The sequence below is a fragment of the Sus scrofa genome, chromosome 13 (assembly GCF_054392235.1).
Source record: "Sus scrofa isolate SSC_HxYL_T2T_F1_AM1 chromosome 13, Sscrofa_HxYL_maternal_Yorkshire_Landrace_v2.0, whole genome shotgun sequence".
In the NCBI taxonomy this organism is placed as follows: domain Eukaryota; kingdom Metazoa; phylum Chordata; class Mammalia; order Artiodactyla; family Suidae; genus Sus; species Sus scrofa.
The window spans coordinates 159,512,707-159,525,596 of NC_139395.1; the positions used below are offsets into that span (position 1 = coordinate 159,512,707).

A 12,890-nucleotide genomic window follows, 5' to 3' on the forward strand; every position below is an offset into this window, starting at 1 on the left:
GGCATTTTCAGGGTTCTTTGTGTACAAATAAATCACAGAAGCACTAGCTTTGGAATAAATCCTTCTTCCTCCTGTTACTAGCTGTGAGACAATAATGAGTATGAATTTGAGCACATCGACCTCATCTTTTCTCATTTTTGAGATAGAGCTAACAATAATACCTAGTTTATAGAATTGTTTCAATGATTAAATGAATACACACAAAGCACCTAGTCCAGTGCTTGGCACTAAATAAACACTATTAGTTACATTATAGTTGGATTCAATTTGTCTATATACTCACTGCTTCCTACTCAGATAGATATATATATTTTTGGGGGGCACTTAAAGACTGGTCACTGATGTATTCATTCATTCATTTATTCATTCAACAAACATTTATCTCTGAGAGGCAGAGACAATAAATAGGTCTTGCCTTGTAGGAGTTATAATTTACTAATGTTGAAAACACTAGTAGAGGAGGGAAAGCATTGCAAATGATCCTTCAGTTTCAGAATTAAACAAGGGAGCTTTCCCAGCTGGGTGAAGTGGTCATGCATTTATCTTTGTGGACTGCTCTCCTTCTCTAACACAACTCTTAATAGGTAAATGTGCCCACGGGCTTTTGTATTCCATTTGTGAAGCTATAGTATAGCTTGTCCCAATACTGCCATTAAATTTGCTGTGTATAAAGTGTTTGTTTCTCTTGGTTATAAAAATAAAAGTTCCCTGTAGACTGGAACTTGGCAAATATAGTTTGATTAAGTTGGACTATTTTTATTTTATGTTCAAAGGGAAACAACATACCCTCGTGAAACAAGCTGTCTTGAACTTGGAAGCCTGGACCTCCCATTCCAACTCTGCCATTGAGTTATATTTGGAAAGTTTCTCAGTTTTTCTCCATTTGAAAAAAAAAGTATATTTTTTTACCTCCTATATTTTGCAATAATGAAGGTGAGTAAAAGGGTTAAATGTTAAAATGAACCCTAATTCTTTTACATGCTGTTTCAAAACTGGAACCTGTAAATACTGGTTCTACTGCTTTCTTATTCTACAAAATAAGAGCAATGTAAGCAATCCAGCCTGATTTAGCTATGTGCAAATAGACCTAGCAAGTATCAGGGATTAAACCTCTAGCAAAAAGCACATTCTAAAAGAATTCAGACATGTTAGGCCATAACAAAAGAACAAGTAGAGAAGGGTGCTCATCCTCTGAGCCTCAGTTCAAATAGTTTATTATTTGCTCAATTCAATTGATCTTTCACAAACTTCCTCCTCACAACAATTTTCAACATTAGGATAACACTCTTGGGACAACACTCTGCTTTCCATTTCTGCTTTCAAAGAAGCTCATGGAAGACAGCAAATGGACAAGTTAATGCATTGATACTCATTTACACACACACCCCTAAGACTAAAATCATTTAGTTATCACCATCTCAAGTCCTCCTTCATAGAGACCATCCTGGCTAAAATCAGCCTGACAAAGCAGTGATGCTGTTTGGGTCTAGCCTGTACTGGGAAGTTCTGTGAAATAAGCTGGATGCTGAAGGTCAGCAGTAATTCTCAATGAATAGAATTCTGCTTTACTCCACAAAGTCTTTTCTGGTGATTCCAGCTTAAAAATATATCTTCTTTCTCAAAGAACTTTCAAGTCTATTTATCTGGCAGCTCCTTCAAAAATGTTATATACTTTCTGTGGGCAGAAACTGTACCTTCTATTTGTTTTCCTTAGAGCAACTAAGACAACTTGTATGTCCTTGTTAACAAATGTTTTGATTTCAGGGTTTGTAAAAACTTTTTAAAAATTAATAAAATACTTCCTAACTGCTGCTGAGATATGGACAAGGGAAACTATTCCATCTGGCCACAGTGGGTGCAGTTTTCTTTGTAAACTTTGCCTACTAAGTATAGACAGTATTTAGAAGTATATATTGAATCAAGATCACTCTAACTTTGTCTTATGTCTGTTGATCTTATTAGGGCCAGAAGGCACAGATGGCTCAACCCTATCCTAATTAATCAAGCTGTGAAAAGATGAGGAAGACCTAGACAAATGGGCAAGAACCACCACTTTGAAGCATTAAGATTATCCCTATTGCTTTACAAAATCCAAATATTATAATTCCATATTCAAACTGACATTGTCACTACCAAAGGTCCACCCCAGACTTTGTGGTCCTTCTGACCTCTACTCTTATAAGATGTAATCATTCTTAGTATTTCAGGTTAAAAAAAAAAAACAAAACTATTTAGGGTTCTTTGGTTGCTAGGAACAGAAACAGAAACAAGTCTACTTAATTTGAGTAAGAACTATATTATTGGAAAGCTACTGGGTGATAAACATGATCAAACAGAAAGCTAAAGAACACAACTTAGACCAAGTGCAGGTAGGTCCTGAAGGTCTCATCAGAATCTCAGCAGATGCACTTTGGAAGTGAGTCAGGTTTTTTTGGGGGGAGGGGGGGTTGGTCTCTCAGAAGAATGTGATTAGCCAAGGTTAGGGTACATTCTTACTGTGTGGCTGCCCTAGAAAGAAAATCTAGCGGAGGGAACCTCTAGGGAAGCATATGATTCCATTGAGAAGGGACAGACACCTAAATTCACCAACTCACCAAGATTTTACCCACATAGGGAGAGAATCCACCACCTTCTACTCCCCCCAAAATTAAGAAGCTTCACACAATGGGAAAATGATATTGGGTTGCTCCAAAACCACAAAATGTTCTCTTTTGCTGTGGAGGCATTATTAGATCTATGCTCTCTAAATCTGTTAGCCCTTAATAGAAAATTGGGAAAATTATGTGTGTTGCTGTCTAGAACTTTGCTATTGAATTTGTCCCATCATCTATGCTAATTTTCCGAGTACATTATATTCATGCAAACTTCCAAAATAAAGATCCTGCCTATTCTCTGTGCCCCTATGTATCACACCATGTAATACAGGTGCTCAGTTTGGCAACATTTTGCAATGCTGATACTATCCCCACCTGACTTGCCTGGAAAAAGATGATAAAGCAAAATGGTGTTAGCAGCTTTTAAAATTTTCTAAGCTTAGCAAAGGAAGAAGGGTCCTATAATATTATGCAATTGGATTGGAATAAGCAGCTAAAACAACTTGCTGTGCAAGGTTTATAATGTATAAACCCCCACCAAGCTGCGATTATCTCTCCATATGTATCCTGGTCATTAGGAGCCAAGTTTAGGATTTATAAAAATCAGGGCAATACGTTTTCTGGTCATGATACCTACAAGTAAGCAATGATGAGGATGACCTACTATTTACCAAATTGGCATGTCTGGGAGCTGTCATCCAAAAAGCCTGCCAGAGAGACAAGACAGCACTTGCATTCATACAAGCCTTCAAAAGTAAGCTTTTGAATGTCCATGTTCTACTACTGCTCTCCAATATTTACATATTATAATATGACAGCATAATGTATATTTACTCTGATGACTAGGTCATTTTTGCTTCCCAGCTATTCGGCTGATAATTGCTAGTCACTGTGTTTCCTAAATGCTAAATGAGCAACATGCGAGGGCTGATGGAAGTTGAATGTGCCATTTTAGCACTGTGCCAGGAAAAGAAGCTGGGACCACAGATGTGCCAATTGTAAGGCTTACTCTGTACTGACCAAAACTTTGGTTCTCGTGTATTCATTCAACACTTCAGAAGTTATAGCTGCAGTTGTATGTTTAAAGTAAAAGAAATAATTATTGTAATTCATTTATTCTGTTGGTTGAGCCACATACTAAGTCCAAACGATCCTGAATTATCTATGCTTAAATTGGTTCTTTACAGTGTACACAACCCAAATAATTGCTAACTCTTTCTTCTATCCTGTGAATTTAGAAGCTGAAAGTCTGGTTATCTTTCATGCTGGTTTTAAATGATTTCAGATGTCTGTATCAGCTATAGGAACACAGGGCTACGCTTTCAGATATGGCATTTCCTGCCCAGTAAAAACCCTTTGAAAAGTATTCCTCCTAAACTCCAATTTTAGATGCATCCTATCTGCAACTTTCCAGGGCAGGCAAGAAAAGGAAGATAAAAGCTGAGGATATTGTGCCTGGCTTTGTTTCCTGAGGTTTGGGCTGAAGATCAGTAATAGCACTGGTTTGACCTGATGAGTTTTATCCGCTTCTGGTTTCAGGAGAGCATACATTCAGACCTAAGTTTACAGAGCTGTATAGAAAGAGAAATCAGACCTAAAGAGTTAAGGCAGAGAGATAAATTCATGTGACCTTGATAAATAAAGCTCCATACTCACCTGTTTGGCTATAGCCTAACTTTGAGATAAGGGCAAAGGGAATGGAGCATAAAAGCAAGCAGCATAAAGGGGGAAAACAAGGCTTGTGTTCCACAAATCTGCTCAAGGTAGGCTACCTAACAGATCGTTATTCCTGGTGCTTGCCCCACGGGTTTGCATTCTTTAAATTAGGCAGACATTGCTGAGAGGTAATTACAGGTGCTTCAGCAAAACCAACAGGGAAGTGGATGGAGAGGTGCCTTGGTAGTAAAGAAAATATAATTATTTTAAGCCAAAGGAGAAAATGAGAGACAACAAACAATTGTTTTAAGAATGTCAAAAATTCAACGATAAATATTACATCATATATGGATTTTGAAAAGTTAAAAAGAGTGGCACTACTAATGACAACAAAAGCTATTCCTCAACACTGTCTTTTCCAACTTCCTCATTTCAACCTTGCTTCCATTTTCCTGGTTCATTCTTCCCACAGCATTTTCTTACCTTGACATACAGACTAAACTATAATTGTATGATAGCCAGGAGTTCCTGCTGTTGCCCAGTGGGTTAAGAATCCAACTGCAGCAGCTCGGGTCACTGTGGAGGCCCAGCTTCAATCCCGGCCCTGCACAGTGGTTAAAAGATCCAGCATTGCTGCAGCTGCAGCTCAGATTCAATCCCTGGCCCCAGAACTTCCATATGTTGCAGGTGTGGGCATAAAAAAACAAAACAAAATGAAAATATAAGATAGCCATCTGCCACCATTCACTCTATTTGGGGCTCCAAATATTTCTGGTGGGTCTTGGTTTAACCCTTTTTTTTTTTGTCTTTGTTGGAGGTGGTTTATTTGTCTGAAACTTTACTGAAGAATAACTGGCTTGAGTAAGAACATTTGATTTCCATTCCCTTCCATCAAGCTAAGCAAGACATTAATGACAAGGATGGTGTAGGCAAGGTGGTTGTAGAAGTCCCAAAAGGAGATCATAGACAAAGAGGGAAACCTGGGGGATGTTGGGAGACCACTGTAAATTCAAGAAAGCCATCAGAATAAGGCAGGCTTGCTAGACCAGTGGAGGTGTGAGAATTGCCTCAGGTCGTTGGGTGGGGGATGGGATCAGGCCAGCATTCATATTCAGACCAAGGGCAAGAGTTTGAGGACCACCCTTCAGCTGATTTGAATACACATCTTAGGATACTAAGAAGGAGATAATACTCCCATAAAGGAAGAGGCGGGCCTTTCCAATCCCTACTCCCCTTGGATGATAAACCTGTGATCCCAGGGGCAGAGCTTCCTTGCCTGCCCACTTGCAACTCTCACAAGCATCCTACCCCAATAAATCTGCTTCTTGCCTATCGCTTAGTCTCTCGCTGAATTCCTTTTGTACAGAGGCCTAAAGAACCTGAACCTCAGTGAGTCCAGACACAGGGTGAGTAATTCTAATCTAAAAATGTGGGTTTAAGTCCCAGTCTGGGTTTTGGCTGGGTTCCAGTCCTGGCATATGTGTTCAAGTCCCAATCTGTGTTCTGACCATGTTCAGGCCATTAGTGCTGTCAGTTTTATTAACACCCCATTCCACAGCTAGGCCTTGCCCTCTTCACTTGTAGAATAACATCTACCGTCCCTAACTCATAGGATTATTTCAGGAATCAAGAGACAAATATCAAATATGCTTTATAAATTGCAAAGTGTAGGATCAATGAGGGTCAATTCTTTTTAATATATTTTCCTGATTTTTTAAAATAATTTGAAGACAAATAAATACAAACAAGGAGTTAACAGCTTGAAGTAATGACTGAGAAGTCTCATTTTTCATTTCTGTGCAGTCATTCACCTGGGTGGCTCCCCTCCACCAAGGTAGCAGCATCTGTCACATTCATATGTTGGTCTCCATTCTCTGAATCCAGGAAATACATGAGAAATGGAAATTCCAGCATATACTGCTACCTATATTCCTCTAAAAGGAACATCTTCCAAGATGAAATGTGCAACATTAGTCTACACACTTGCGTGTGCACACACAAGCAAATACTCTCCCAATTCTGATGTTCAGTTGATTTCTGGATGCTCTCTCAGAATGCATGTAGATGGATTGCTAGGAAATCATAGCATCAATCAAGATACCACAGGAGTTCCCACTGGGGCTCAGCAGGTTAAGAACCCAATTAGTATGAGGGTTCTTATATGAGGTTGCAGGTTCAGTCCTTCGCCTTGCTCAGTGAGTTAAGGATCTGACGTTACCAAAAACTGCAGTGTAGGTCACTGATGCAGCTCAGAAATGGTGTTGCTATGGCTGTGGTGTAGGCTGGCAGCTGCAGCTCTGATTTGACCCTTGCTCAGGAACTTTCATAGGCTGCAGGTTCAGCCTAAAAAGAAAAAAAGAAAAGCAAACAAAGAACACAAAAAGCATTCTGGGGTGAACAGAAGAATACTTTAAACTTGCGGTAGGCACAGATCCTGGTGATTGGTGAATACCTTTCTTCAGGTCTTCTAGTCTGAATCTGCCATCATTGTTAGTTGACTCATACGTATGTTTGTTTTTCTCAAAACAGGTCCATATGTGTTATAGGCAGTAGAGGGTGTTCCTAGGTATAAGCATTAAGGTGATTATCAGTTTTGTGTGGTTGAGCTCTTTTCATCCTTTCCTGTGTACTTGTATTTTACCATCAAATTAAAAGATATAATATTTTGAATAACTAGAAAATATCTTGTATATTGACCAAGAAGACATGTTTTAGCCACTGTTCTTCATCCTGGCATCACTGGATCTGCTAACACCACAGCATCTTTGTCCATGTACATTCCCCATGACATGTGGACAGTGTAGCTAGGAGGCACTCTTGGAGTGGAGGCAGTGATAGATGATGGAACAGGCATTGAAAATTTATAGCTCTGCAAAGTCCCCTAATGTAACACCCCACCCTATATTCTTGGCTCTCATTCTAGTGCTATCTTACTGTAATGCCTGGTTTCCATTTGCACATGTGTCTCATCTATTATATTTTCTTGTCTGAAAGAAGAATTTTAAAATAGTAGGAGCAGAGAAAGTTAAAGGCCTAATAATTATGCAGAAACAGGGTGAATGGTGGCAGGGATCCAGCACAGGATGAGTCCTTGTGAGCTTCTGTTTTTCTTTGAGTAGTGGAAAGAGTTCAATCACATTCATCAAAGATTAAAGTGCTTTGAGCTGCCCCTCCAGAGCACTTGGAAAGAGATGCCTTCTCTCTCATCCAGAGAAGCTGAAGTTTTTCCATCCATCTATTAATTTTCTACATCTGGTACAGCTTTTCCAACTTTGCACCAGGGCTTCCTCTTAAAAACCTTTGGTCATTTGGAGACATCCATTTTTCCTTCTTTGAAAAAGTTTTGAGAGGATTTGAAGGGCAGGAAGAGAGGAATATAGGGTCAATTAAAAAAAACAAAAAAAAACAAAACAAAACAAGTGAAGGTAAGTTTTTTTTTCAGAACCCCTGATCTTCTGTGCTGTAGAAATGGTTCTGAAAATTAAAGAAAATGAGTCATAGGAGCAAACCTGCATCATTCAACCCTAAGAGAAAACATGAGTCTGAATCAGATTCAACTCAATTCAACAAGTATTGATTGACTGCCTAGGATGTGTTATCACAGAGTTAGCAGGCTAAAAAGCAGAAAACCTACAGAGAGGAGAGTGATTAAGGCTCTTTTACCTGCTGTACTTGGCCGTATCTTCTATATCTGGCTCTTGACTAAAAACTTAACTCATGAATTACAGAAAATTTTTGTGGGAAGGTTTTGCCTAGAGAATATCTCTTTCTCTCCCCCTCCCTCAGTAATAAGATGATGATTTTCCTTGGGAAACATCCCACTTCACTTTTTTTAAAATACTTTTAAACACTTTTATTTTTTATTAAAGCATAGATGATTTACAATGTTGTGCCAATTTTTGCTGTACAGCAAAGTGACCCAGTCATACACACACACATACACACACACACACATTCCCTTCTTTATATTATCTTACACATGACATTTTTCACAGAACTAGAATAAATAATTCAAAATTTTATATGGAATCTCCTCCCACTTTCAATCCATGACATTTGGTAAAATTGATTCCATTACTAATAACAGGGGGAGGCATGGGAAGCAGGCTCAGGTGATCAGAGCATGACCTTCCTCAAGTCCTAGTGATTGGCTCCTGGAAGAGCACATGATAATATCAAAGACAGAGCTAATCCCAGGACAATTTTTCAGAGCCACAAAAAGAGATGCCCTCTCTCTGCTGAAATTTCTAAAAACATAGAAATTAAAGGCCTAAAGCTGCTGGCAGTCATATTGCCAGAAAGAGACTGCCTGAGAAAAAAACCCAATTCAGAGATAAGCAAAGCCAAATACCAAAAGATAGAACCCCAAAGCCATTTACCCTTGGAAATAAGGCCTTAGGTAGACTTTTTCCAGGAGCCATTTCCCCTTGGAATTCCCAGATAGCTTAACCAATAAATTCCCAGTCTTCTTAACCCAGTTTGAATTGGATTTATTGTCACTTGCAACTCAAAGATTCTTGGCAAACTTATTTCTATATTTGATGGATAATCCCAAAAGATACTAACTTTCCTTCCATTAACATCAGTCAATTGAAAGAAAAGATAAATCATTAAGAAATCAAATTTATGATTTTATATATGGTTTTATAAGGACATAATTTATCTTAATATATCTTCCCATTGAGTTGGATCCCACAAGTGGATGAATGTCAACCCTCATTTGTAATTTAGAGTTAAGGGAAGACTATGACTAAAACTAGTGACTGAGAACATAAATTCATAGTGAAGGAGAATGAATATTAGGGTACTGGTACACTGAAACATTCATACTGGCATATTCATCTGACACCTGATGAGTGAGATGTAAACACACTCATCTCCCCCAACTATGTGTAGTAAGGGACTAATGAAGTTTCAAAAGAGATCAGCAATTCCGCTGACTGGTCTAAAAGATCCTGGAACAATATCAATCTCCTATTGCAGTAGCATGACATCCACCATCTCAATAAATCTACTGTTCATTATAGAGCACTTACTACCTGCCAGCCACCATACCAAGAGCTTTACATGTCAAACATTCCACTGAAGCTTCACTAGACCCTATTACTAATCCTATTAAAAATTAGGAAACTGAGGTTCCTGAAAATTAGTTAGTTCTACTAGAAATGGAGAGCTAAATTTGAAACTATATCCATATGTTCTCCAACACACAACATACACTATATTATTCTCAGTCCATAATTTTCTCACCTTCCCATCATGGTTATCAATTAAGCTCAACAGAATTTTAAGCCAAATAAATCAACTCAGTTTCTTGAGGTGCTAGTGCTTTTATGTCCTCCATTGAAGTACTTCCTTACCTTAGTGCGAGGAGTCCCCAGGAAGACTCAGTCTCAGTGTGGAAAAAAGGATAGAGAATATACAAGGGGTCTTCTACTCCTTTGTAATTCACCATCCTATATCTTCTTCTTTAAACCAAGTTATTGGGACAGATCGCTCAAATGAAGTATCCAACTAATTGGTAAATTCTGCAAATTACCCCTTCAAAATTACTACTGTCTGTTACTTTATAATCCTACTACAGCATCTATTGTAGTACCTGTTCTCTTTAGGACTATTTTAATTTCTTCTAACCCAGTTCTTCTGTCTCTGATCTCTCTCTCTCTAACTTCTCCTTGAGAGTAACCTAAAATACTTTTTTTTTTTTTCTTTTTAGGGCCCCATGTGTAGCATATGGAAGTTATGCTAGGTGTCAAATTGGAGCTGCAGCTGCTGGCCACAGCCACAGCCACAGCAACACAGGATCTGAGCTGCATCTTCGACCTACACCACAACTCACAGCAACACCAGATGCTTAACCCATTGAGTGAGTCCAGGGATCAAACTAACCTTCTCAAGGAACCCAAACACTATAGTCGGGTTCGTTACTGCCACAACAGGAACTCCAAAAGACTCTTTTTTTTAAATCACAATATTGCCATCTTAAAAAACAAAACAAAACATGCACACACAAATAGTAATAACAACAAAAACCCTCCAAATGCTCTCATTATTTTAAGGAATAATTTTCTAAAAAGTTTAAACATAGCTTCTAAGGACCTGGATAAATTGTCTATTTTTTTCTCCCTTCATAAACTTTAATGTGTCCTGGTTGCTGGCTTCTAAATTCAGCTTGCTTTCACAACTCTGTGATCCTGTTCATGTTATTTACTCTGCATGAGAAACACTTTCCCTTTTCTCCACTCACAGTGATTCTATTTCATCCTCAGAGACCCAGATTACATTCCATTTCATCTGAAACTACAACCAAAAATTACTCCTCTTCCTCTTACCACCTAAGGAGATTACAGATAGCCATACTTTCTCGATATGTAATACTTACTTGTACTGAAACTATGCAAGTAGGGATTTCATTCTCTCCAGCAAGTATTAACCTTTTAAGAGCAGAACACATAAGTTACACATCTTTGTGCCTCAAGACAGCGCCTGGCATAATGGTGCCTTGGTTATAAGAGATAATGCACATATATACTAACTGAATATATGAAACATGTAAAATATTATATAGCAGTCAACATCCAAGATGGTCCCTAAGGATTCTTGCCTCCTGGTATTCATTCTCTTGTGTAATTCCCTCTCACACTGAATACCAGTAAGATATTGCAGGAATGACAGACTGTGACTTCCAAAGTAAAGTGACGAGAAATACTGTGCACACCAAGAATGACCATAATGTAAATTATGGACTTTGGTTGATTGTGATGGGTCAATGTAGTTTCCTCACTTGTAACAAATGCACTATACTAGTGAGGGATGTTGATATGGGTGAGGCTATGCATGTATGAGAGCAGGAGATATATGGAGAAATATTTTCTCATATTTTCTTAATTTTGCTGTGAAACTAAAACTGATCTAAAAAAATTAAGTCTCCGAAGAGTATGTTGTGGCTTTCATTTTGTGCTCTCTTCCATCACTTGTCCTTGGAGGAAGGTAGCAACCATGTCATAAGAACACTCAGACAATCCTGTGAATTGGTCACATGGTGAGGAACTAAAGCTTCTCGCCAACAGCCAGCCTCAACTTATCTACCATGAGTGAGCAATCTTGGCCGTGTATTCCCACAACCCCAGTCAAGTCTTCAGATGCATAGAACCCCAGCCAAAATCTTGTAGTCACACGTAAACATGCTAAGACAGAATCACCCAACTAAGCTGTTCCAGAGTTCCTGACCCACAGAAACTGTGTGAGATAATATACATCTATGGTTTTTTTAAGATCCTACATTTCATGATAATTTGCTACAAAGCGCTACATAACTAATACATAGTCCATCAAAGAACTTCCATTGAGTTTGAGAAGAGAAAAATGGGAAATATTAATTTTAAAAAGAAAACTTTGGAGTTCCCGTCATGGCTCAGCAGTTAACAAATCCGACTAGTATCCATGAGAACGTGGGTTCGATAGCAGACCTCGCTCAGTGGGTTAAGGATCCGGCATTGTCATGAGCTGTGGTGTAGGTTGCAAATGCAGCTTGGATCCTGCATTGCTGTGGCTCTGAGTATGCCAGCAGTTACAGCTCCAATTTGACCCCTAGCCTGGGAACCTCCATATGCCATTTGTGTGGCCCTAAAGACAGAAAAAAAAGAAAGAAAGAAAGAAAAAGAAAAAGGAAACTTCAAAAATTTGAATACCTGAGCTGTGCATGCAAGAGTTTTATATTGGCAGAGACCATTTATGAAAGATTATTTTCAATCCATCCCGCTCTCTCCCCTCACTTATGATGGAGCATGATAATGTGAGAAAAAAGAATGAATGCATGTATGTGTAACTGGGTCGCCTTGCTGTACAGTAGAAAACTGATAGAACACTGTAAACCAGCTATAATGGAAAAAAATAAAAATCATTATAAATGAAAAAAAGGAAAAAAAGAAGATACTGAAAGAAAAAAAAAAAAAGATTATTTTCAGTAGCCAGGTCTCTACATGTTTCTGACTTGTAAGCCATCATCTCTAGGTATATTTGTACTAATCCTAATTATCCAACATATGATTAATATTGGTGGCTATCAATTGCTTAGCATTCCTATGTGCCACAAATTCTTCTTCTAAGATCTTCCTAACAATCTTGGGATATAGGTACTCTCATTACCCCCATTTTGCAGAAGTCACAGAGATTAAGTTACTTGCTCAGAGTTTCAGAGATGGTAGATGGAAGAGCTGGTTTTTCATCCAAGCAGTTGAAATATACGGCCCATACTATGAATCACTATGCTATATGAGACACAATGCTTCTTTTAAGACTTGACAATATAAACAACATTTCACAGAAATCATTTAAAATATTAAAATTGTTTATTTAAAATTGGTGATGAAAATTAACTCATAGATGGGGCCCAGCAATCCTCACTTGGTTTTAAGATGGTCTTACTTTATTTCCTTTGATAGTTAAAACTGTGAACTAAAGCCGAGTCAGCCTGATTCTGAATTCCCTCAAGAGACACTCTCAAAGCCTTGAGTGTATTTATCTTTAGCATAGTGGAATTTGAAGCATCCTTTGATTCAAGTTGGTTGCATCAAACAGTGATATTTGAATCCAGACTACAACTGTTGATTTTCTAAATATAATAAAATCCATTTCACT

At 38.3% G+C, this 12,890-nt stretch overlaps 1 long non-coding RNA gene across 4 annotated transcripts in view; it reads right to left on the reverse strand.

Moving 5' to 3' along the window:
- Positions 1-12,890, reverse strand: part of LOC146397729 (uncharacterized) — a 112,263-nt gene that overhangs the window by 18,666 nt on the left and 80,707 nt on the right. For 2 of the 4 annotated variants that reach the window (XR_014824837.1, XR_014824835.1), the window contains exon 4: positions 6,703-6,812. This is a non-coding gene — a long non-coding RNA (uncharacterized LOC146397729). Of the gene's footprint in view, positions 1-5,043; positions 6,813-12,890 lie in introns of those variants that run through there. The other 2 variants (XR_014824836.1, XR_014824834.1) reach the window with 2 other exon arrangements.